Below are 23,358 nucleotides of genomic sequence, written 5' to 3'. Positions count from 1 at the left end.
ATCCGCGCATAAGGCGGCAGAATAGAGGTCCGCAACACCTCACTTCATTTTCATAACCGGTCACTTTCGTTTTCACATGAGGGCAGCGTGATTGTGATCGTTCAGCTTGCTCCGGCCCTGGTTTATTGGGTTATTACTGGATTATTGGGTGATTTAATAAACAGTACTTGCTAACTTACAGCTGCAGTTGTATCCCTTCTAGCAACAACCCTACTTTCCTTTTCATTTATTTATTTTCAAGACAAGCGTCTAGATGCTGGATTTGCAGAAATTAATAGTGAAAATAAAGCTGGAAGGTAAAGATAAAATGTTTGAACCTCATGACATAAAGGTGATGAATGATTTGCACAATCGAAATCATTGACTGGGATGAGAATCAGCACCTCCAAGTCCGAGGCCATGGTGCTCCTCCAGAAAAAAGGGACTTGCTATCTCCAGGTTGGAGGAAAGTCCTTACCCCAGGGGGAGGAGTTTAAGAATCTTGGGGTTTCGTTCAGGAGTAAGGGAAGGATGGAACATGAGCTTGACAGGCGGATCGGTGCAGCGGCAGCAGTAATGCGGTCAATGTACCGGTCCGTTGTGGTGTAGAAGGAGCTGAGCTGAAAAGCAAAGCGCTCGATTTACTGGTTAATCTACATTCCTACTCTCAACTATGCTCATGAGCTTTGGGTCATGACCAAAAGGAAAAATCTCAGATACAAGCGGCTGAAATGAGTTTCCCTGGCAGTGTAGCAGGGTGCACCTTTATAGATAGAGTGAGGAGCTCTGACACCCGGGAGGAGCTCAACAGTAGAGTCGCTGCTCCTCCACATCCAGAGAAGTCAGCTGAGGTGGCTCGGGCATCTGTTTCGGATGCCTCCTGGACGCCTACATAGGAAGGTGTTTCAGGCATGTCCCACCGGGAGGAGGCCTTGGGGAAAACCCAGGACAGAGAGGGACCATTTCTCTTGGCTGGGACAGGAAGTGTCTGGGAAAAGGGAAGTCTGGAGTCCTTTCCTGAGACTGCTGCCACTGCGACCCGGCCCCCGAAAAGTGGAAGAAAATGAATGAATTACATCATTTTTGCTTTTAAACTATATTTAACAGCCCATGAGCACTGAAATATGTGGAGCTGCTTATTATTTTATTTGATTGTTTTTTCTGAATAATTTAGTGGGAAGCTGAGAGTGTGAATTACACTGAGACTCGGTAATCAGCCGCTGAAATGTTGGAGAGCTTTTCAATTATGCATTTCTCTTTTTTTTCCAGAGCCATTTAATCTTGTGCTTTAAATGAGACCGTCAGATTGTTCAAAAAAAATAATAATAAAATGAAAAAAAAGGTAAGTGCTCTTCTGTACAGCCTTGTACTTCCCGTGACCAACTTTCAACTAAACAACAGGCCATCAATTTAACAAGCTGAACAATCAGCTCTCCACTTAGACCTGCGCTCAGACTCGGAAACGAAAAAAAAAAATCCATTTAGAGGAGCAAATAATGTGGTCAGTTAGAGCTGTAATTACATGGGCGGTGAGGACGTATAAGAGGGGTTAATGAGGAACCAGTTGGAGAGAAGAGAGAGAGAGAGAGCGTAATTTAATGAGCGAGCGCATATGCAAATCAGGGAAATTATGAGCGATCGCACTGTGGCTCATTCTGCATGATACATTGACAGACGTTACAACCAACAACACTGACGTTTTTTTTTGTGTGTGTGTGGAAATAGGCTCATTTTAGGGTTTAGTGTTCGGGTTTAGGCTCCTTTATATGGAGCCAGATGAGTCTCCTGAATAATACAGCTACAAAATAAAGATGCATACATGCTCAGCACAATTCATGTTTACAAGATCCAATTCCTGAATTCACAAATCTATTCATAAATAGACAATTCGTAACATCAAAACACAATTTGTAAATATACAAAACACAATTCGTAAATTCAAAACACAATTCGTAAATTCAAAACACAATTCGTAAACACACAAAACACAATTCATAAATATACAAAACACAATTTGTAAACACACAAAACACTATTCATAAATACACAAAACAAAATTTATAAATATACAAAACACAATTTGTAAATATAAAAAACACAATTCGTAAATTCAAAACACAATTCATAAATACACAAAACACAATTCATAAATACACAAAACACAATTCATAAATACACAAAACACAATTCGTAAACACAAAACACAATTCGTAAATTCAAAACACAATTCGTAAATTCAAAACATAATTCGTAAATTCAAAACACAATTCGTAAATACACAAAACACAATTCGTAAATACACTAAACGTAAATACACAAAACACAATTCGTAAATTCAAAACACAATTCGTAAATACACAAAACACAATTTGTAAATACACTAAACGTAAATACACAAAACACAATTCGTAAATTCAAAACACAATTCGTAAATACACAAAACACAATTCGTAAATACACTAAACGTAAATACACAAAACACAATTCGTAAATACACAAAATGTAAATACACAAAACACAATTCGTAAGTACACAATTTGTAAATACACAAAACAAAATTCGTAAATACACAAAATGTAAATACACAAAACACAATTCGTAAGTACACAATTTGTAAATACACAAAACACAATTCATAAATACACAAAATGTAAATACACAAAACACAATTCGTAAATTCAAAATACAATTCATAAATACACAAAACACAATTCATAAATACACAAAACACAATTCATAAATATACAAAACACAATTCATAAATACACAAAACACAATTCGTAAGTACACAATTTGTAAATACACAAAACACAATTCATAAATACACAAAATGTAAATACACAAAACACAATTCGTAAACACAAAACACAATTCGTAAATACACAAAACACAATTCGTAAATACACTAAACGTAAATACACAAAACACAATTCGTAAATACACAAAACGTAAATACACAAAACACAATTCGTGAATACACAAAATGTAAATACACAAAACACAATTCGTAAGTACACAATTTGTAAATACACAAAACAAAATTCGTAAATACACAAAATGTAAATACACAAAACACAATTCGTAAGTACACAATTTGTAAATACACAAAACACAATTCATAAATACACAAAATGTAAATACACAAAACACAATTCGTAAATTCAAAATACAATTCATAAATACACAAAACACAATTCATAAATACACAAAACACAATTCATAAATATACAAAACACAATTCGTAAACACAAAACACAATTCGTAAATACACAAAACACAATTCGTAAATACACTAAACGTAAATACACAAAACACAATTCGTAAATACACAAAATGTAAGTACACAAAACACAATTCGTAAGTACACAATTTGTAAATACACAAAACACAATTCATAAATACACAAAACACAATTCATAAATACTCAAAACACAATTCATAAATACACAAAACACAATTCATAAATACACAAAACACAATTCATAAATACTCAAAACACAATTCATAAATATACAAAACACAATTCGTAAACACAAAACACAATTCATAAATACACAAAACACAATTTGTAAATATACAAAACACAATTCGTAAACACAAAACACAGACCCAGAACTAAGCCCTGAGGCACTCCGGTAGCAATATGTGACTGGGACATTTCACCCCCACGAAACCACCACAACCCTATTGCACTTCAAATAGCCCAGTTTAGAGGTAATATCTGAATAACTGGAGTGTGGTTTCCGAAAAGACCATTCTCATGTTGGTTGACAGATGAATTTGGTGCCGATATTACCAATGAAACGCATCAGGATGCACCAATATCTTTTTTAGCTTTTATCAATTTAGCTTTATACAATTTTTCTTGGGATTGATACCTGTGTTTTTGAGGCAGGATGTTTCAGGATGTTTTCTCTGTAATAATGAACAAAAGCAGCTCAAGCCTCATCCCAAATCCATCAAAATTAAGACATAATAAAAATAATAATGCTCATTTAAAGCATTTCTTTAATAACCTGTCACAAAGTTGTCCAGAAGCTCCTAAATTACTTTTGCACAACAGATGTTTGAACGTGTTCAGGGTTGTGTAACAATCAAAAGTAGATATCGGTCTTTTGGCAGTGGAGTTTCCAATAGGAGTATAACAATTTCTCTGAATGTAGAAATGATTTGGTATATTTCCTCGTAATATATTGTGTAGAATGAACAGACAACAAATAGGCCTGGCACCACAAAGACAAACATCTGCAAATCCTGATTTTCCTGCAACCATGTTTCACAGTATAATCAGACTTGAACTTGGTTCCTGGGGGTTGTCTGATATATTGTCGATGACTACAAGATTCATTAAGCACATTTTTACTCTCACCCCTCCACATTTTTCTTTGCACCAGTTGACGTCTTCCTTGGCAAATCTTGTTCTTCTGAGCTTTTCTCAAACATTTTTGACTGTTATGGTGCTTTCAGGAGGTCATTATAGATCATCTATGATCTTTCTGGAGGGATGGTTGGCTAGATCTTTGGCATTTTGAGTATTCAGGTGAGTGTACTGCTCTTGCACTAGTCTACAAGCGGTAATGTGAATACAAGCGGACCCAGAACTAAGCCTTGAGGCACTCCAGGAGCAATATGTGACTTAGACATTTAAACCCACAAAGCCACCACAACTCTATTACACCCCAAATAGCCCAGTTTAGAGGCAATATCTGAATAACTGGAGTGTGATTGCCGAAAGGACCATTCTCATGTTGGTTGACAGATAAATTTGGTGCAGATATTACACATAAAATGCATCAGGATGCACCAATACTATTTTTTTTTTTGACAAAAAAACAAAAGGAGTATAGATTTTTCTTTATATATATATATGTTCTTCTGAGCTTCCCTCAAACGTCTTCCTACTGTTATGGTGCTTTCAAGAGGTCATTATCGATCATCTATGATCTTTGCCATTTTGACTATTCAGGTGAGTGTACTGGTCACGTTATGCAGATCGAAACAGGAACAAAAACAGGAGTAGAATCCAAGCGCCGTTTAATATAGTATTGTGCAGAGAAAGTGACAAAACATACAAAAATCCAAAGTAACAAACAAACCAGGAACTCAAACAGATAAAACTCGAACTAGACTTTACCAAGAATAACAGGATACAGACTGGAATCAGGAACAAACATACTGATAAAGACAAACGACAAACTAACAAACAGAGGTGGAATGGTTGAATGTATAGTCCAGGTAATCAACGGGGAAACAGAGACAGCTGTGATAGCAATCAGTGTATATGAAAGACCGGGTGTATGCACGAAGGAATGTGTGGATATGTAGTTCTTTCTCCACTGTAGTTCGCAGGGAGTTGCAGGCGAACTACTGTGGCATCTGGTGTTCATACACAGTCATGACAGTACTGCTCTTGCACTAGTCTACAACAGGTAATGTGAATACAAGCGGACCCAGAACTAAGCCTAGAGGCACTCCGCTAGCAATATGTGACTTAGACATTTAAACCCACAAAGCCACCACAACCCTATTACACCCCAAATAGCCCAGTTTAGAGGCAATATCTGAATAACTGGAGTGTGGTTGCTGAAAGGACCATTTTCATGCTGGTTGACAGATGAATTTGGTGCAGATATTATGCATGAAATGCATCAGGATGCACCGATACCATTTATAACAAAAAACAAAGGAGTATAGATTTTTCTTTATACAATTTTTCTTGGGATCGATACCCGTGTTTTTGAGGCAGAATGTTTCAGGATGTTTTCTCTATAATAATGAACCAAAGCAGCTCAAGCCTCATCCCAAATCCATCAAAATAAAGACATAATAAAAATAATAATGCTCATTTAAAGCATGTCTTCATCAACCTGTCACAAAGTTGTCCAAAACCTCCTGAATTAATGTTGCACAACAGATATTTGAACGTGTTCAGTGTTGTGTAACAATCAAAAGTAGATATCGGTCTTTTGGCTTTGGAGTTTTTTACACAAGTATTGCAATGCATCTGAATGTAGAAAGGATTAGATATATTTCCCCTAAATATATTGTTTATAATGAACAGAAAATGTATAGGCCTGGCACCACAAAATCAAGATTTTTCTCCAACCATATTTCACAGTGTTGACATTGGTTGCTGGCGGTCGCCTGATGTATTGTCGAAGACTTCTAGATATACTTAAATGCTAAGACAGGTGTTAATATTCAAAGAGGAAGGTATAGTAAAGGATGTCGCTAAAGAAATGACTGTTTCCTATTGTAGAGAGATGTTATCTGTTAGTGTTGTACATTTCCCTGCTGAAAAATCCAGCTTAAACCAGCCTAGGCTGGTTGGCTGGTTTTAGCTGGTCGACCAGGCTGGTTTTAGAGGGGTTTTGGCCATTTCCAGGCTGGTTTCCAGCCATTTCCAGCCTGGTCTTAGCTGGTCAGGCTGGGAGATGACCAGCTAAAACCAGCTTGACCAGCCTAGCCAGGCTGGGAGCCCAGCCAAAACCAGCTATATCCAGCTTAAACCAGGCTGGTCAAGCTGGTTTTAGCTGGATTTAGCTGGTCATTTTCCAGCCTGACCAGCTAAGACCAGGCTAGAAATGGCTGGAAACCAGCCTGGAAATGGCCAAAACCCCTCTAAAACCAGCCTGGTTGACCAGCTAAAACAAGCCAACCAGCCTAGGCTGGTTTAAGCTGGATTTTTCAGCAGAGTTACGACTCACAAAAACATGACTGTTGAACAGGCCAATTTGGCGCCCTAGGCAAGATTTCAGGTGGTGCCCCGTCACATCGCAGTAAACTCCACTGCTAGTGTAAAGTCATAAGAAACTAAACAGCTTTTTGATCGACGACTACAAGCTGGGAAAATGTCAGATAAATATGCCAATGCAATTAACATCATTGCTGAATAGATCTAACATTTACACATTTGCTTGAGGAATGATGGGGGTAGTTACGTTAATATTACTATTTTCCAAAACATCTATGCCCTTCCATAACATTAGCTGAACAGATAGCACTATAGCTATTTAATGATTAGCAATGTTATGTCATATCTATCAACGTTGGGATGTTAAAATATAGGACAACAAATAGCTTCAAATGATAGAATACATAGCAAACATTAGAAAATATTGGCAATAAAATATAAGGTTTAACCTATTAAAATCAATGGCCTATACAGAAATTAAATAAAGCTATAAAATCTATTTAACTGTATTTGCATATTGATTAAAGTTACTATAGTTATTTAGTGAAGAGCAGCAGATGAATCTCTCATTGTGTTTTGTTTGAGAACAGAGGTGTTCATGTAAGAATGCACAGATCTATAATGAATGAATGAATGAAGCATTCGACAACTTTAGTAACTGTTTATTTAAACTCATTTAAAAGAAAATTAGTTGTGTTTAAAATAAAACAAGCAGGATAGAGCAAAAAATAAAAAAATAAAAAAAAATGCACTTTTCCGACGGTCCCTTACGTAGAGCTCGACTACGCGGTAGCTCAGCTCTCCCGGCTAAACGCATACCCCAGGCTAAACGGAACAGTGTTCGTAATATCGAGCGGAAAAAAAAGAAAAAGACAGCTGTGAAACATAACCAGCTTTGCCTTTTTGTAGGAAACACACTTTAGATCTTTTTAGGGTAAGAGGTTTTTGAGTTATTGCCATCTATCACTGAATGTGTGTCAGGAATATTGAAAACAAAACCAACTTAACCCCGCTCATTTCTGGCGCCCCCTGGATGTACAGCGCCCTTAGCATTTGCCTATACTGCCTATGCCACGGGCCGGCCCTGCTGTTGAGTCTGAACTGTGTGCTTGAATACATTCATGTGAAAGGGCACACAGAAAACAGCTGATTTACCCTTCCACACCACTGATTTTCACTCCAGCTGATCACCTGATGCTTGATTATAGCACTAGACGAGCGTGTGTGTTCCCAGTACACCACTACACCAATGTGAGCGCCAGTGAACTGGGCGAATTCTCCATCAGAAATCAAACTGCTCTCTGAAGTAATCCAGTCAAGTGCTAGTTTAAGCCAAATGGGCTGAAAATTGCACGTTTTGTCAGATGGCATCTGGTCCTGTGAGTGGAAATGAATCGCTCTGAAGTGTGTGTTTCTGGTGTGCACGCAGGTTTGGTAAAGGGCAGCTAAATTTGGACGCATCATGCTCCCCAAACTACCCGTGTCCTGATTTACCTCTGCTGGTCCAGCTGTGATCTAATCTCTGGGAATTACAGGGATATCAGGATCCTTTGTGGACCACCTGAGGTCCTGGACCACAAGGCAACGCTGGAGAGCCAGGACTATACTGCCACCCACAGTAGACTCGCAATGTTTGTAGGGGAAAGTAGATGATAACATGCCTACTTGAAGGGATGAATTGTATCAATGAACCATTTTCACATTTATAGGTTTCTCTAGGCAGCGGAAGCAGTCGGAGGGAGTACAACAAATAATGTTTTTGCAATCCTATTTGCTGAAATAATCAAAGAAAAACTCCGTGATGGTGTTATCAAGACTTTTAGAAAAAGGAAAAACAAATAGCGAGAGGGATAACGGCAACTGGAAGAGAGAATAGTGTTACAATTATTGACCTGCCCCCATAGACAGTGCATTACAAATGCCTTGCACCAGCCGTAGTTGTTTGTAGTTTGATGCGAAGATGATATAATTCATACATAAATGCATACACATGTACTTGAAAACATCTGAGTCTTTTATTTCTATTAAACTAAAGTTTACCAAAAACATTTTCTATAAATATATATTTTAAAAAATAAGTAAAAATCCACAATCATTTGCATATTCGACAAGCAAACAGTTGTGTTTAGCGATATAGTGGGTGGATTATGTATGAGATGGACCTCAATGTTTACATGAGCTAAATATGTCATTTCTACGACTAATTTTCATTGATGTTCAAAGAGTTTCTTTCTAAGATGGCAAAAGAGAAACATGGTTTGTGTATCCACAACAAATTCTTTTGATGTTTGATAATGTAGTCAGGCCAAAGGCGAATTATATCAATTATTAATCAGCATCAGAGGATGCAGAAAGCTCTTCACTTACTACTTTTACACTAGTTCAAACATACAACCCCAAATCAGAAAAAAAGTTGCAAAATGCAAATAAAAAAGTAGCAATTTTCAAATGTACCCTGACTTGTGTTACGTTGCAGACAGTATGAACACAACGTATTTGATGTTTTCTCTGGCTTAACTTCATTTCATTTGTAAATATGCATCTTTTTCTGTCATTCAGACCTGCAACACATTTCAAAGAAAGTCAAGACAGGAGCAGTTTAGGGCTACTAATCAGGTAAACAGGTAAAATAATTATGTGATCTGACATGGGTGCTGAGCCGGCGCGTCCATAGAGATGACCTAGGGCGGCAGAATAGAGAAGGCGGCGTCCCCGACACTACCCTCACCTCTCGCGCCCTCAGTTATATCCACGTCTAGGACGGCAGAATAGAGAGGGTGGTGTCTGTGACACTACCCCCACCCTCAGTTTTATCCGCGTCTAGGGCGGCGTCCGTGACACTACCCTCACTACCCGCGCCCTCAGTTATATCCACATCTAGGGCGGCGTCACTACCCTCTCTACCCGCGCCTACAATTATATCCACGTCTAGGGCGACGTCACTACCCTCACTACCCGCGCCCTCAGTTATATCCACGTCTAGGGCGGCGTCCGCGACACTACCCTCACTACCCGCGCCCTCAGTTATATCCACGTCTAGGGCGGCATCCGCGACACTACCCTCATTACCCGCGCCCTCAGTTATATCCACGTCTAGGGCGGCGTCCACGACACTACCCTCACTACCCGCGCCCTCAGTTATATCCACGTCTAGGGCGGCGTCTACGACACTACCCTCACTACCCGCGCCCTCAGTTATATCCACATCTAGGGCGGCGTCACTACCCTCACTACCCGCGCCCTCAGTTATATCCACTTCTAGGGCGGCGTCACTACCCTCACTACCCGCGCCCTCAGTTATATCCACATCCAGGGCAGCGTCACTACCCTCACTACCCGCGCCCTCAGTTATATCCACGTCTAGGGCGGCGTCCACGACACTACCCTCACTACCAGCGCCCTCAGTTATATCCACGTCTAGGGCGGCGTCCACGACACTACCCTCACTACCAGCGCCCTCAGTTATATCCACGTCTAGGGTGGCGATCGCGACACTACCCTCACTACCCACGCCCTCAGTTATATCCACGTCTAGGGTGGCGATCGCGACACTACCCTCACTACCCACGCCCTCAGTTATATCCACGTCTAGGGTGGCGATCGTGACACTACCCTCACTACCCGCGCCCTCAGTTATATCCACGTCTAGGGTGGCGATCGCGACACTACCCTCACTACCCGGGCCCTCAGTTATATCCACGTCTAGGGTGGCGTCCGCGACACTACCCTCACTACCCGGGCCCTCAGTTATATCCACGTCTAGGGTGGCGTCCGCGACACTACCCTCACTACCCGCGACCTCAGTTTTATCCGCGTCTAGGGCGGCAGAATAGAGAGGGCAGTGTCTGTGACACTACTCCGCCCTCAGTTTTATCCGCGTCTAGGGCGGCGTCCGCGACACTACCCTCACTACTTGCGCCCTCAGTTATCCATCATCCAAAAGACGGCACTCACTGAGCAGTATAGAGTCCTGTCACTATTCTGGGGCATTAGGACCCACACAGACCGCAGGTTGGGCGCCCCCTGCTGGCCTCACTAATACCACAATCACGCATGGTGACACCCCTACATGCTTCAGAAAGTTCCGCCTATACATCCAGAAATGATTGTGATTATTATTTTGTGATTGTGATGAAACTGATTCTGATTCACATGTAGTGGGGACACTACAAGCAAAAGTGCCTAACATAAAGTAGCTCTGGATAAAAGTAGCTGCTAAACGTTATTTTGGATCTCTGATTTATTATATGGGGTCATGTCGGGGGCAAAAGCAGTGACGGTAACCGCTGTAAGGAGCTCCTCTGATCAATGGCTGGCTGATTTGCCCATGGCTTGTACATAAGGTCAGTTTCTGAAAGGATGATAAATGCAGATGAAGTAAAGCAGCAGACGAGGGTGAACGGGAACTTTGGATATGCTCTGTCACGCCACCTTAACAAGGACAAAACCCATCACACCCTGAGGCTTCTCTTCCATCTCTGTCTCTCTCAAGGTGGACGTTTATGGTAATTCTGTAAACGATGGTTCGATCTGAAGCTTGACTCTCAGGGCTGTTGGTACAGTAGCCTGCATTACACTGGTGTGAAGGATTACGTCTGCATGACATCGGTAAGCGTGAAACCGAAGTTCAGGATGGCAAAATCTCAGGACATAAACCAGAAGCATTCCTCTGTCACTTCAAATCTCGTTATTAATAAATCATTAAGAGTATTGAGTTTAAATTAAATTTTCCTGTTAATGTATTGTCATATAAGATGTAGGTGCCCTGCTGAAAAATCCAGCTTAAACCAGCCTAGGCTGGTTGGCTGGTTTTAGCTGGTCGATCAGCCTGGTTTTAGAGGGGGTTTGGCCACTTCCAGGCTGGTTTCCAGTCATTTTTCAGCCTGGTCTTAGTGAGTCAGGCTGGGAGATGACCCACTAAAACCATCTAAAACCAGCTTGACCATCCTGGTTTAAGCTGGATATAGCTGGTTTGGGCTGGGCTCCCAGCCTGGCTAGGCTGGTTAAGCTGGTTTTAGCTGGTCATTTCCCAGCCTGACCAGCTAAGACCAGCCTGAAATGGCCAAAACCCCTCTAAAACCAGCCAACCAGCCTAGGCTAGTTTAAGCTGGATTTTTCAGCAGGGTGTTGATTCTTATAATAGCGATGAACGATGACCCTTTTTTAGATTTAAAACTGATCTCATACAAACGAGTCCAAATCAATAGTCATAGCTTATGTTGACACACTGAGCTCTTGTGAAGCGAAATGATTGCTCAGTGTAAGAAATCAAACGTTATCTACAATATTATTAGCTTAACTCTGCTGAAAAATCCAGCTTAAACCAGCCTAGACTGTTTGGCCGGTTTTAGCTGGTCGAGCAACCTGGTTTTAGAGGGGTTTTGGCCACTTCTAGGCTGTTTTCCAGCCATTTCCAGCCTGGTATTAGTGAGTCAGGCTGGGAAATGACCAGCTAAAACCAGCTTGACCAGCCAAGCCAAACTGGGAGTACAGCCTGGTTGTAGCTGGATTTGGCTGGTCATTTTCCAGCCTGTCTAGCTAAACCTGGCTGGAAATGGCTAAAAACCAGCCTGGAAGTGGCCAAAACCCCTCTAAAACCAGGTTGGTCGACCAGCTAAAACCAGTCTAGCTTTCCCCCACAGTCCAAACACATGCGCTATAGGGGAATTGGGTAGGCTAAATTGTCCGTAGTGTATGAGTGTCAATGAGTGTGTATGGATGTTTTCCAGAGATGGGTTGCAGCTGGAAGGGCCTCCGCTGTGTAAAAACATGCTGGATAAGTTGGCGGTTCATTCCGCTGTGGCGACCCTGGATTAATAAAGGGACTAAGCCGACAAGAAAATGGATAACACTGTATAACAGCAGACTCTGACTGTAGACTGGTTGACTGAAGACTTTCCAGATGGAATAAATTGACTGAGCACTCGCTGTGTACCGTCATCACAACACACAGACACAGAGCGGATCCAAAACAATAGAAAGAGAGATTTGAATGCATTTCCAAAGAGAAAGTTTAGGTGACTTTACAGTGTCTGGAAGTCCACACTGAGGTCAGCTGTCGAGTGCACTCAGGGCTAATACAGGGAGACGGACACAAGGGACGTCCTTATGGATACACATACACACACACAAACACACTCATTCATGGAGAAAGGAAGCGCAGAATGTATTTTTTATGATTATTTGTATTTTTAGAGGAAGTGCCTCTGCTCAGACAGTCTGTGCCCTTACTCACAGGTCAAGAGCTTTCTGGCTGGACCATTTAAGTACACAAAGCTGCTGTATATGTATGTAAGGCAGGGGTGTCCAAAGTTGGCCCTGTCCTGCAGATTTTAGCTCCAACTTGCCTCAACACACCTGCAAGGATGTTTCTAGAAAATCTAGTGAGAGCTTGATTAGCTAGCCCAGGCGTGTCTGATTGGGGTTGGAACTAAACTTTGCAGGACGCCGAACCTCCAGAACCAGGTTTGGACATGCCTAATGTAAGGTGTAAGTCACGAGAGGTGTGCTCTGTTTGTCATGTAAACTTCCCTATGTGCCATGTGCTTTCTGTTTGTATCATGTGTGTGTTTGTATTCAGTTGATTGGGTCTTGTGTATCTATACCTCACTGTTCAGTCCTTCATCTGCTATTGTATTGTCAGCATCTTGGGAATTAAACATTATCTACAATATTATTAGCTTAACCCTGCTGAAATCCAGATTAAACTAGCCTAAAGTGGTTGGCTGGGTTACCTGGTCGACCAGGCTGGTTTTAAAGGGGTTTTGGCCATTTCCAGGCTGGGGTCCAGTCATTTCCAGACTGGTCTTAGCTGGTCAGGTTGGAAAATGACCAGCCAAATCCAGCTAAAACCAGCTTGACTATCCTGGTTTAAGCTGGATATAGCTGGACTCCCAGCCTGACTAGGCTGGTCAAGCTGGTTTTGGCTGGACTCCCAGCTTGGCTAGGCTGGTCTAGCTGGTTTTGGCTGGACTCCCAGCTTGGCTGGTCTAGCTGGTTTTGGCTGGTCATCTCCCAGCCGAACCAGCTAAGACCAGGCTGGAAACAGCTTAAAACCAGCCTGGAAGGGGCCAAAACCCCTCTAAAACCAGCCTGGTCAACCAGCTAAAACCAGCCAACCAGCCTAGGCTAGTTTAAGCTGGATTTTTAAGCAGGGCCCTGCTGAAAAATCCACCTTTTACCAGCCTAGGCTGGTTTTAGCTGGTCGACCAACTGGTTTTAGAGGGGTTTTGGCCATTTCCAGGCTGGTTTTAGCTGGTCAGGCTGAAAAAGGACCAGCTAAATCCAGCTAAAACCAGCTTGACCAGCCTGGTTTAAGCTGGACATGGCTGATTTTGGCTGGGCTCCCAGTCTGCCTAGGCTGGTCATGTTGGTTTTAGCTGGTCATTTTCCAGCCTGACCAGCTAAGACCAGGCTGGAAATGGCTGGAAACCCCTCTAAAACCAGCCTGGTCGACCAGCTAAAACCAGCCAACCAGCCTAGGCTATGTTCCAGGGCCTGTAGTAAGTGTTTTGTTAATAAACACATGTATGTTTTTGATAACTCCAGCATTTTGGCATACCTTTAGTGGTGAAACGGTGACATATATACCACACACACTTCTGTTCAAACAGCTTCAGAAAATGAACACACACACACACACACCAACTATTAGAGCTGACAAATAGGAGTACTAATATGCAATATTTGCATACCCCATCAGCAGATATAGGTTGTTTTAAGGAAAAACTCACTTAATTTTGACTTTATTTTTCGTCTTGTTTAAGGAAAGGCTTCTTGATGTAAGAACTTTTAGATATTTGGACTAGAAACAATCCAACTAATGAAAGCACTGCATTTTTTTGGCAGTGTAAAACTCGAGAGATGCAGAGATACGATGGCAGCCTGTGTGTTTTGTCAGTGAACGAAACGAGAAGTGACACACACTCAGCCCAGTGGCGACTTAATGACTTGCGGTAAGTCAACTCTTGTCTCAATTAATCAAGACGGCTCCCCTTTACATATCGCTCTTTCGGTAGGCTCCCTTCTTAGGGATCGCCGGCCGTGAAAGAATGAGGGCACCAATATAGACCCAGCCATGCCTTAGGTGCCCTCGAATGATGCTAGCAAATACTACAGAGTGCCTTGGGAAAACCAGCCTAAGTTTCTCATGGCGAAAAGTTTGGTCTGCAACACTGCTTTGGGCTGCTGAGAGCAGTAATATGAGTCCTGCTAATGTAAATGCCACTTTCAGCTTATTCTGACTGGTCTTCAACTGCTTCGGACAGTCCAGAACATCGAGTAAATGATTCCGACATGCAGATTAGGACCAAACAAGTGCTCCCGGGCTGTTTCAAACACTATTACTTCTGGGACTAAGGACTTCTGTCGACAATTACACGACTGCACGGCATAAACATGCTTTTCTTACTCCTTAGTTTTTGTTTTCAAATAGTGCTGTATGCTTCTCAAGCTAACTTATATGAGAAGTGTCTACAGTCAGAAGACAATCGCCTGTCATATCATGTCATGATTATCAGTTTGCTGTAGACCTAGTTATAATCATATTTATACAATATAGTTATAATGATATTTATACATGATCAAACTAGTGTTGCTTTCTCCGCTTTAGTGATGTCCAGCGGCAGAATAACAGCTCGTTAATTCATGCTCGTGCAGAGGATGAGACTGACAAAAGTAACCAATGCATGCCATTCTTTTACTTATTTTCGTGTTGTCAGATTCACAGTGCAAACAGCTCCCGGTAGGAATAACTCGAGTGAACATAAAACAAAGCCGAGTAAAACTTTCTTGCTCTGCTCAGCTGCACAGAACACAGCGAGCGCTGCATCATCCAGCATGCGTGTCGAACAACACTACCCACAATACACTTGCCTATGGACTACAAATGCCGTAAATATTCTATTTCCCCTCTCCTACAACACTAGTGTGCAACTTAAGCAAAACTGTTACTAACATTGTTTTACATTTGGTTTTGTAGTTCGGGCCTAAATAAATGTTTGTTGCCGTTTTTAATCGTTGTAAGTTTATTTAAATGACTATATATAAACCATTTGACATTATTAACGCAATTATTGGGTAAAATTGCTACTTTTTACTGTCATTCAATGTGTTTTGGTCATTATCAATGCACTTTAATTAAGAGTAAGCAGCGCATTAAAAATAGACCCAGCGACGAAACTATCGCTGCACTGCTGCTTCGGCGACGCTCACGCCTCGCTCTGACGCGCTGCTGCTGTGTGCGGTATGAAAGCTCTAATCTGTTATGTTACAACCACTTTGATGTTAGTCTAGGGTAAAAGTAATAACATTTAAGAGGTGTGGTACCTTTACCAGATGATGGGTGAAAACAAAAGACACAATCAACAAAACTGCCAACAAAAGTGATTTAATGTACAAAAAAGTGAAATCAGAATAATGCCCAAATATATATACACTCAGAAAAATATTTACAATAATAAAGTAACAAATTAAACAAAGTATCAAACAAAATTAGGTCAACTCAAGAGTAAGGGGACGCCAGTGAAGCCAAATCAAAGAAATAAATATAACAAAACAATTCTAACTCATAAGCGAAACCCTTACCTCACTAGAACATGAAAAGAAAAAGAAAAGAAAAATCTTCAGCGCCGAGCGCCGTAAACTTACCTATTCTGAACTAAAAACAAAACAAATACATAAGTGGCATTCACTTTCTTACCTGGTGTTTTAAACAATGGATTGACTACGTGTATGTAAGATGGAAGTCGTACGACATCTTCCCTGTCCGCCTTACTCTGAGGACAAAGTCAACTCTCAATAATCTGTTTTGGATTTGAGCAGGTGAGAGTTGTGCCAAAGTAACAAACAAACAATCGAATATAAATGTACAGAAATCACAATCTCGTTCAAAAATGGGCAGAAAATATACTAAATAATTTTATCCAAACGAAAGTTAAGCAAAATTAACGAATAACAAAATCATGTCGGCAAAAATACACAAAAACGGGATCAAAGGAAAAGCGCGCTGTCATCCGCTCTCCCTGGCGTCCTTATATGTGACAGCGCCACGTCACCCAATGATGAGTGACTGGTCTCCTGACCAATCAGATTCCGCGAAGGCGGACCTAAAGGATATGACAGGTAGAGATGGGGAGAGAGAAAGAGAGGGAGATAGAAAAAGAGAGAGAGAACGGGACGCAAAAATTCCACCAATATACGACAACCGTTACAGTTAACATGGACGCCGAAAACACACGCTCTGCTCACGTTAGAGTCTGACAAAGAACGGTCCCAGAAAGCAGGTAAAACAAAAGCCAATAAATGAAATAAATAAGTAAAAAACAGGGTAAAATCTGAAATCTTGGTAAAAATCAGACAAGGGCCTTTTTTTCTGGATTGCTTTTAAAAACGCTGTCGGTTGGGTTTGGGGAAGGTAGAGGGCGAGTCAGTTGATCAGTCAGTCGACATCGGCCTCTGGTGGATTTATGTGAAAACATGGCACGCTCGAGAGAAGCTAGAGATCTGAAAAAGCGTACGCAGCGGCCTCTGGTGGATTCACAAAAACAAAACTGCAAAAAAAAAAAAAAAATGTAGCTTCGGGGACATATTTAGTGCTCTCCAGAAATATATATAGAGGTATGTATCCTGGGTTGATAAACGAGTCTCGCTTTGTTGACATTAAACCAGGTTTATTTTGTACAGTAGAATAACAGATTTCCATACAGCAGTGTATATTTACTTGTATTTGCTGTGAGTAGATGTGCAAAAACTGTGTAAAATTAAACATGCGTGTGCTTGTGTGTGTGTGTGTGTGTGTGTGTGTGTGTGTGTGTGTACAGCAAACTTTGTAACAAAATGTGTGTGTGGCTCATTTATGGTTGTAGGAAGGCTGAATAAACACCACAGCAACTACATCAAAACATGAACAAGATTATTTTGCTGGGCGGCTCGGTGGCTCAGTGGTGAGCACTGTGGCCTCACAGACAGATGGTCACTGGTTTGAGTCCCGGTGGGGTCATTTGGCATTTCTGTGTGGAGTTTGCATGTTCTCCCTGTGTTGGTGTGGGTTTCCTCCGTCTGCTCATAAAACATATGCTGGAATAGTTGGTGGTTCATTCCACTGTGGTGACCTCTAAAGTAATGAGTAAAAGAATGCTTATTTTGCTTACCCCATTGGCAGGTTATTTTTATATCTGAAGCTCACTTAATTTTGACTCATTAATTCAGACAAAAGACCCTTAAGTAAGAAAAGCACTGTTCTGCAGTGTATAAAATACACAAGAGCTATCGCCTATCTGCTTTTTGTTCTCATTTTATGACCTTGTCTGTAATGATGTTTAACATTCTCATTAGTTTGACGAGTTATTGGCTAGTTGACATTTTTAAGCGCCGCACCAACCATTTATCCAGTCCAGACTCAAAAACCTTACTGTGATTGAAACAGTGCAGTCTCGTGATCCACTGCAGGATTATCCGGGTTAGCCAAGAAAGTCTTGGTGGGAACATATGCTGACCAACTCTTCTGTTCTTGTTCAATATGCATGTGCTTCACAAACCAAAGCAATGCCTCTACTGCTGTTCCCAGTACACTTATTCCCCCTGTCTTCTTTCTCACTGCAAAACTACTTTGATTTAGTTCTTTAATCCTACACTAATCCCCCTTCAGCTAGCATTGGAAAACACTCCCCGATGCAACATCTCTGCGCTGGTCTCGCACAAGCAAACGCATCAGAATGAAGCAGTTTCAGAGTTCATCATCTGTCTGTTAACTAGCAGCGTGTCAGTTAGCTTCACTCACCGGTAAATCCTTCAACACCACCTGAAAAAGAAAAAGAAGTGTGGTCATGTTCACTCCTACACTGCACAAACACTACACTCACACTCACTCAGTTTTTGTTAGTTGTTGTCTTGTTTCTAGCCATATATATTGAAGGTGTAACAATACGCATATTCGTATTGAACCGTTCGGTACCAGACTTTCGGTACGCATTACAAACCGAACAATTCAGACTAATATCTAAAGAGATAAAAGAGAATAAAGTGCACAAAATACAATGTTTACAGGCAAGATGCTGACTTCCCCGCCCACCTTCAAACACAACTCCAGTCCAGCCAGTCTGATCTCACGAGAAAACGTATTTTACGTTTTTCCAGTGTAGTGGCTAATTCGTCCGAAATTGTACAATTTTAAAAAGGAGGCGTGGCACCTAACCCCACCCCTAAACCCAACCGTCATTGGGGGATGAGCAAATCGTAGTAAAATGTATGAATTCATATGAATTAGCCATTAAATCAAAAAGTTTTGAATTGCTGTGAGATTGTGTTGGTCAGGCACACGCTGCACTAGCTCATTGCAAAATGGCTAGCAACGTTAATGTAATCCTCCTATAACCAACAGCGGGTCGGGCGTTATGGGGGCCAGACGGAATCTGCGGACGTTTTTTGCAATTTCTGCTGAGAATTTTGGTAAAAATCTGCGGATTTCTGCGGAATTATTTTGGGAGTGTCCAGCGGAGTATCATAACTAAAAACTTAATATATTTCAAGAGTTCACACTCAGCTGATGATTGATAATAAAGCTAGTTTGGCGTGCTGTCCCGGGAGAGAGCCCTGAGCTTATAAGATCCTCGAGTTCTGGGCTCCCTCCCGTTGCAAGGCGAGAGGGGAGTTTGAGCTCATAGCTCCCAGCCTGGATAGGCTGGTTTTAGCTGATCATCTCCCAGCCTGACCAGCTAAGTCCAGGCTGGAAATGGCTGGAAACCAGCCTGGAAATGGCCAAAACCCTTCTAAAACCAGCCTGGTCGTCCAGCTAAAACCAGCCAAGCAGCCTAGGCTGGTTTAAGCTGGATTTTTCAGCAGGGTCTGACTAGAATATTAGAATAATTCCGCCCTCAGCTGTGTATGAAGCTTGCTTTGTATTCTTCCCGTTTTCTGTCTTACTTTAAGGTGATTTCCTGACACTCGGCTAATCTGCGCTGCCCTCTCTAAACTGGTTCTTGCCTCCTGTCATTGCTGTGTTTGGGATGCGTCCAAGTGCGCTCCAGATGTGAGCAGCAGATGGGACGGTGGCACCGCATCCCGCAGGTAAATCAGATCGGGCGCAATCAGCACACACTTATGGATGTAAACGAATGCAGACACAGATGTCCGGTCTCCTCCTCACTCCTTCCCGACCACCATATAATCACCCTGAATCTTTGGTTGCTTTTCTAATAAAACCCCAGCTGGCTCAGTTGGCGTATCTGTGTGGAGTTTGCATGTTCTCCAAGTGTTGGTGTGGGTTTCCTCTGGGTGCACCTGTTTCCCCAACACATGCGCTATAGGGGAATTGCTGAACTAAACTTTCCCTAGTGTGTGAGTGTTGCATTATACATGTGCTGGAATAGTTGGCGGTTCATTCCGCTGTGGTGACCACTGATAAATAAGGGACTAATTTAAAGGGAAATGAATGGATGAACTCATAGTGGTGAGATAAAATGGTATCGTCCCTACAGCAAATGCCTTTTATCTCGCGTTTGCTTTTGTTAAATACCCGTCGGTTAGATTTGGGGTCAGATTCAGTGTAGGTGCTGGGTTATTTTTATTCTTAAATGCGGCGAAAGAGCATTAACCTTTTAGCGCCACTCTCCAGACGTTGTATTTATTTGTGAAGTGCCTGGGCATTCGCTGCTGTACATGTAATGACACGCTGCCAGATTCGACTTTCAGAGCAAACTGAATGTGCTTTTAGTGTAGCTCGCTGGACATTCATTTTTAAGTGTTGCTAAATGTGTGAGACGTGAAGTCATTTTCCTGAATGTCACCGCAGATATTATTACCCAATGAGTTTGGGTCGGTATTCATACTTCTAAAGTGCTTCGGGGGAAAAAAGAAAGATTTGATGTGCTTAATAAGTTTCGACGTGCCTCCGTTTCAGGGTTGCCAATTCTGTGCAAAATGTGCGGTTTGATATTTACATGCGACATAACTGCAAAAATGTGTTTCTTACTTATTTTTGTCTTTTTTCTAGTCCAAATATCTAATGAATGGTTTGGTACGCTTTAATTGCCGCTTCCACTGTCAAAAAGCGTACCAAACCCGTTCCGTACCACTTTTTTGGCACCCTTTCGAAAGAGTACCAAACAGGAGGAAGGTTACCAAAAGGTGGAGCTACACGTGCAGCTGAATGCTGATTGGTTCAACACAATCTCACGGCAATACGTAACTTTTTCATTTAGTGGCTAATTCGTATGAATTTGTACGATCTAGTTCGTACAATTTAGTACGATTTGCTCATCCCCCAATGAGGGTTGGGTTTAGGGGTGGGGTTAGGTGCCACGCCTCCTTTTTGAAATCCAATATTTTCGTATGACTGAACTTGTACAAATTCGTACGAATTAGCCACTAAACTGGCAAAACGTAAAATACTTACGTTTTCTCGAGAGATCAGGCTGGATTGGTTACAGAGACATGTCACAAACTCGTGGAGCTAGACAGAATGAAAACAAAGGAACCGCCATGCTATTTTAAATACACAGCCGAGAGATTACATGGAAATACTATATTCATATAATAACAAGCCATGGATGACCCGAGCTCAAACAAACTTTGTCGCCGTCTTGATGAACAGACACAAAGCCAATAAGAAAAATCTGCCGTGTGCTGTTGTTGTTTTACGAGCCCGTCTAAAAGTGCTAGCGCTATTCGCTTTCTTCCGGGAGCTCGCGATCGCGCCTATATTTGATATAATGAACTTCTTGAGCTAATGATAATGATGTGTGCGTGATTATTGAAGTGTCCTCATCATCTGATCCATTCAGAAAGAAAAGGACAAGCGCGAGAGTGAAGAGTGAAAAAAAAAGAGAAGCCGTCAATACACAGGAGAAAAAAAGTGTGTTAGCAACCTGAATCACGAACAAACCGCCATGTTTATCTTTGCCTAATGGATAATTATGAAGTGGGAATGACAAAAAAACGAAAAAAGGAGCCCTTTTCCGACGGTCCCATACTGAGAGCGCCGCTGATCTCACGAGAAGTATTTTACGTTTTGTCAGTTTAGTGGCTAATTTGTACGAATTCAGTTGTACGAAATTGTATGATTTTAAAAAGGAGGCGTGGCACCCAACCCCACCCCTAAACCGTCGTATATATATATATATATATAGCTTCTTCTTATTATATGCTACTTATTAATAAATGAAAACCTTTTGTCATGTCATTGAAAGCTAAATTAGATATACTATTTTTTTTCTTACAAAATGAAGGATTTTTGCAGTATATCCCTGTAAAAATGCTTTATTTACTTAGAGTTTTTGTCTTGTTTCTAGTCCAAATATTTAAAAATAAATAAATAAATAAATGTAATCAAGAAGCATTTCTAGACGAGCAAAAATGTTGACTACTTTTTTAAATTATATGTCAAAATTAAGTGAGTTTTTCATTCAAACAAGCTAAATAATTTGCTAGTGTGGGGAGCACAGTAAACTAGTTTATGTAAAATTGTTTGGCTGATTACTGTGTGTTTCTAAGCAGAATGTATCTGCTGACTGTATCTTCCACTAGCTATATTTCTGAGAGAAAAAGGTTTAACTTTGGGAAAAGTGGAGCATTACCTTGATCTGGGCAGCAGATGGCTAAGATGCTCAATGTGATGGTTATTGACCATTGTCCTGCTGGCTCAAATCTCAGAGAGAAAACTAAAAAAAAACAATGAACCAATGCACAGTTGGGTTCACCTCTGAAAACAAAGCAACAGAGAAGTGCATGAAGCAAAATCACCTGTTTATAGTGATATTGCACCACCAAAATGTACATTTACTGACCCTATAATGCAAAAATAACCATCTAAATATACATATGTGAGATATAAATGAATTATTTAGGATTATTTAAGATACAGATTAGAAACAAGCCATATAAGAAATAAATAAATTATTTAAGATGATGCAGATTAAAAATAAGTCAAATGATCTTCCAAAAGAACCTCTTTATAATATTTCTCCAGACAAAATGTACATTTACTGACCCTATAATGTAAAAATAACCGTCTAAATATAGACATATGAGAAATTAATGAAATATTTAGGATTATTTAAGATACAGATTAGAAACAAGCCATATAAGAAATAAATAAATTATTTAAGATGATGCAGATTAAAAATAAGTCAAATGATCTTCCAAAAAAAATTGTAAATAATTTGTAAATGTACTCATCCTGCAATGCAAAAATAATAAATCCATCTAAATGTCCATATGAGATATAAATGAGTTATTTTAGAAGCTATTGATTAGAAACAAGTCAAATAATTGTCCAAAAGAACCTCTTTATAATAATATTTCACCCCTAAAATGTACATTTACTCACCCTACAATACAAAAATAACCATCTAATTATGCATAAATGAAACATTTATTAATTATTTAAGTCGACGCAGATTAAAAACAAGTCAAATAATCTTCCAAAATTACCTGTTTAAAGTGATATCTCACCAGCTACATGTACATTTACCCATCGTACAATGTGTTTAGGTTCATTTTACATTTGAATAGCCAAAATTAAAATCTTCAGTCTTTTATATGTGATTAATCGCAATTAATTGGAAAAAAGGAAGTTCATTTTTTAATCAATTGACAGCACAACTACTTATATTGACAATACGTCATTTTATATGTGTTTTTTCCACCAAATCGGTGACATCATTTATGAATTTACCAATTAAAGAGTT

General features: G+C 40.6%; 2 long non-coding RNA genes across 4 annotated transcripts in view; one reads left to right on the top strand and one right to left on the bottom strand.

Moving 5' to 3' along the window:
* The window catches only part of LOC147846149 (uncharacterized), a 264,765-nt gene that overhangs the window by 114,613 nt on the left and 126,794 nt on the right, over positions 1–23,358 (top strand). For 2 of the 3 annotated variants that reach the window (XR_015481496.1, XR_015481495.1), the window contains one exon: positions 14,522–14,628. This is a non-coding gene — a long non-coding RNA (uncharacterized LOC147846149). Of the gene's footprint in view, positions 1–14,521; positions 15,936–16,886; positions 17,228–23,358 lie in introns of those variants that run through there. The other variant, XR_015481494.1, reaches the window with a different exon arrangement.
* Positions 1–23,358, bottom strand: part of LOC147846150 (uncharacterized) — a 145,501-nt gene that overhangs the window by 58,720 nt on the left and 63,423 nt on the right. The gene's annotated exons all lie outside the window — the stretch shown is intronic.

The sequence above is a fragment of the Danio rerio genome, chromosome 3 (assembly GCF_052040795.2).
Source record: "Danio rerio strain M-AB ecotype USA chromosome 3, GRCz13ab, whole genome shotgun sequence".
In the NCBI taxonomy this organism is placed as follows: Eukaryota; Metazoa; Chordata; class Actinopteri; order Cypriniformes; family Danionidae; genus Danio; species Danio rerio.
The sequence above is the reverse complement of the archived record's forward strand: the minus strand, read 5'-3'. Positions and strand labels throughout refer to the sequence as shown.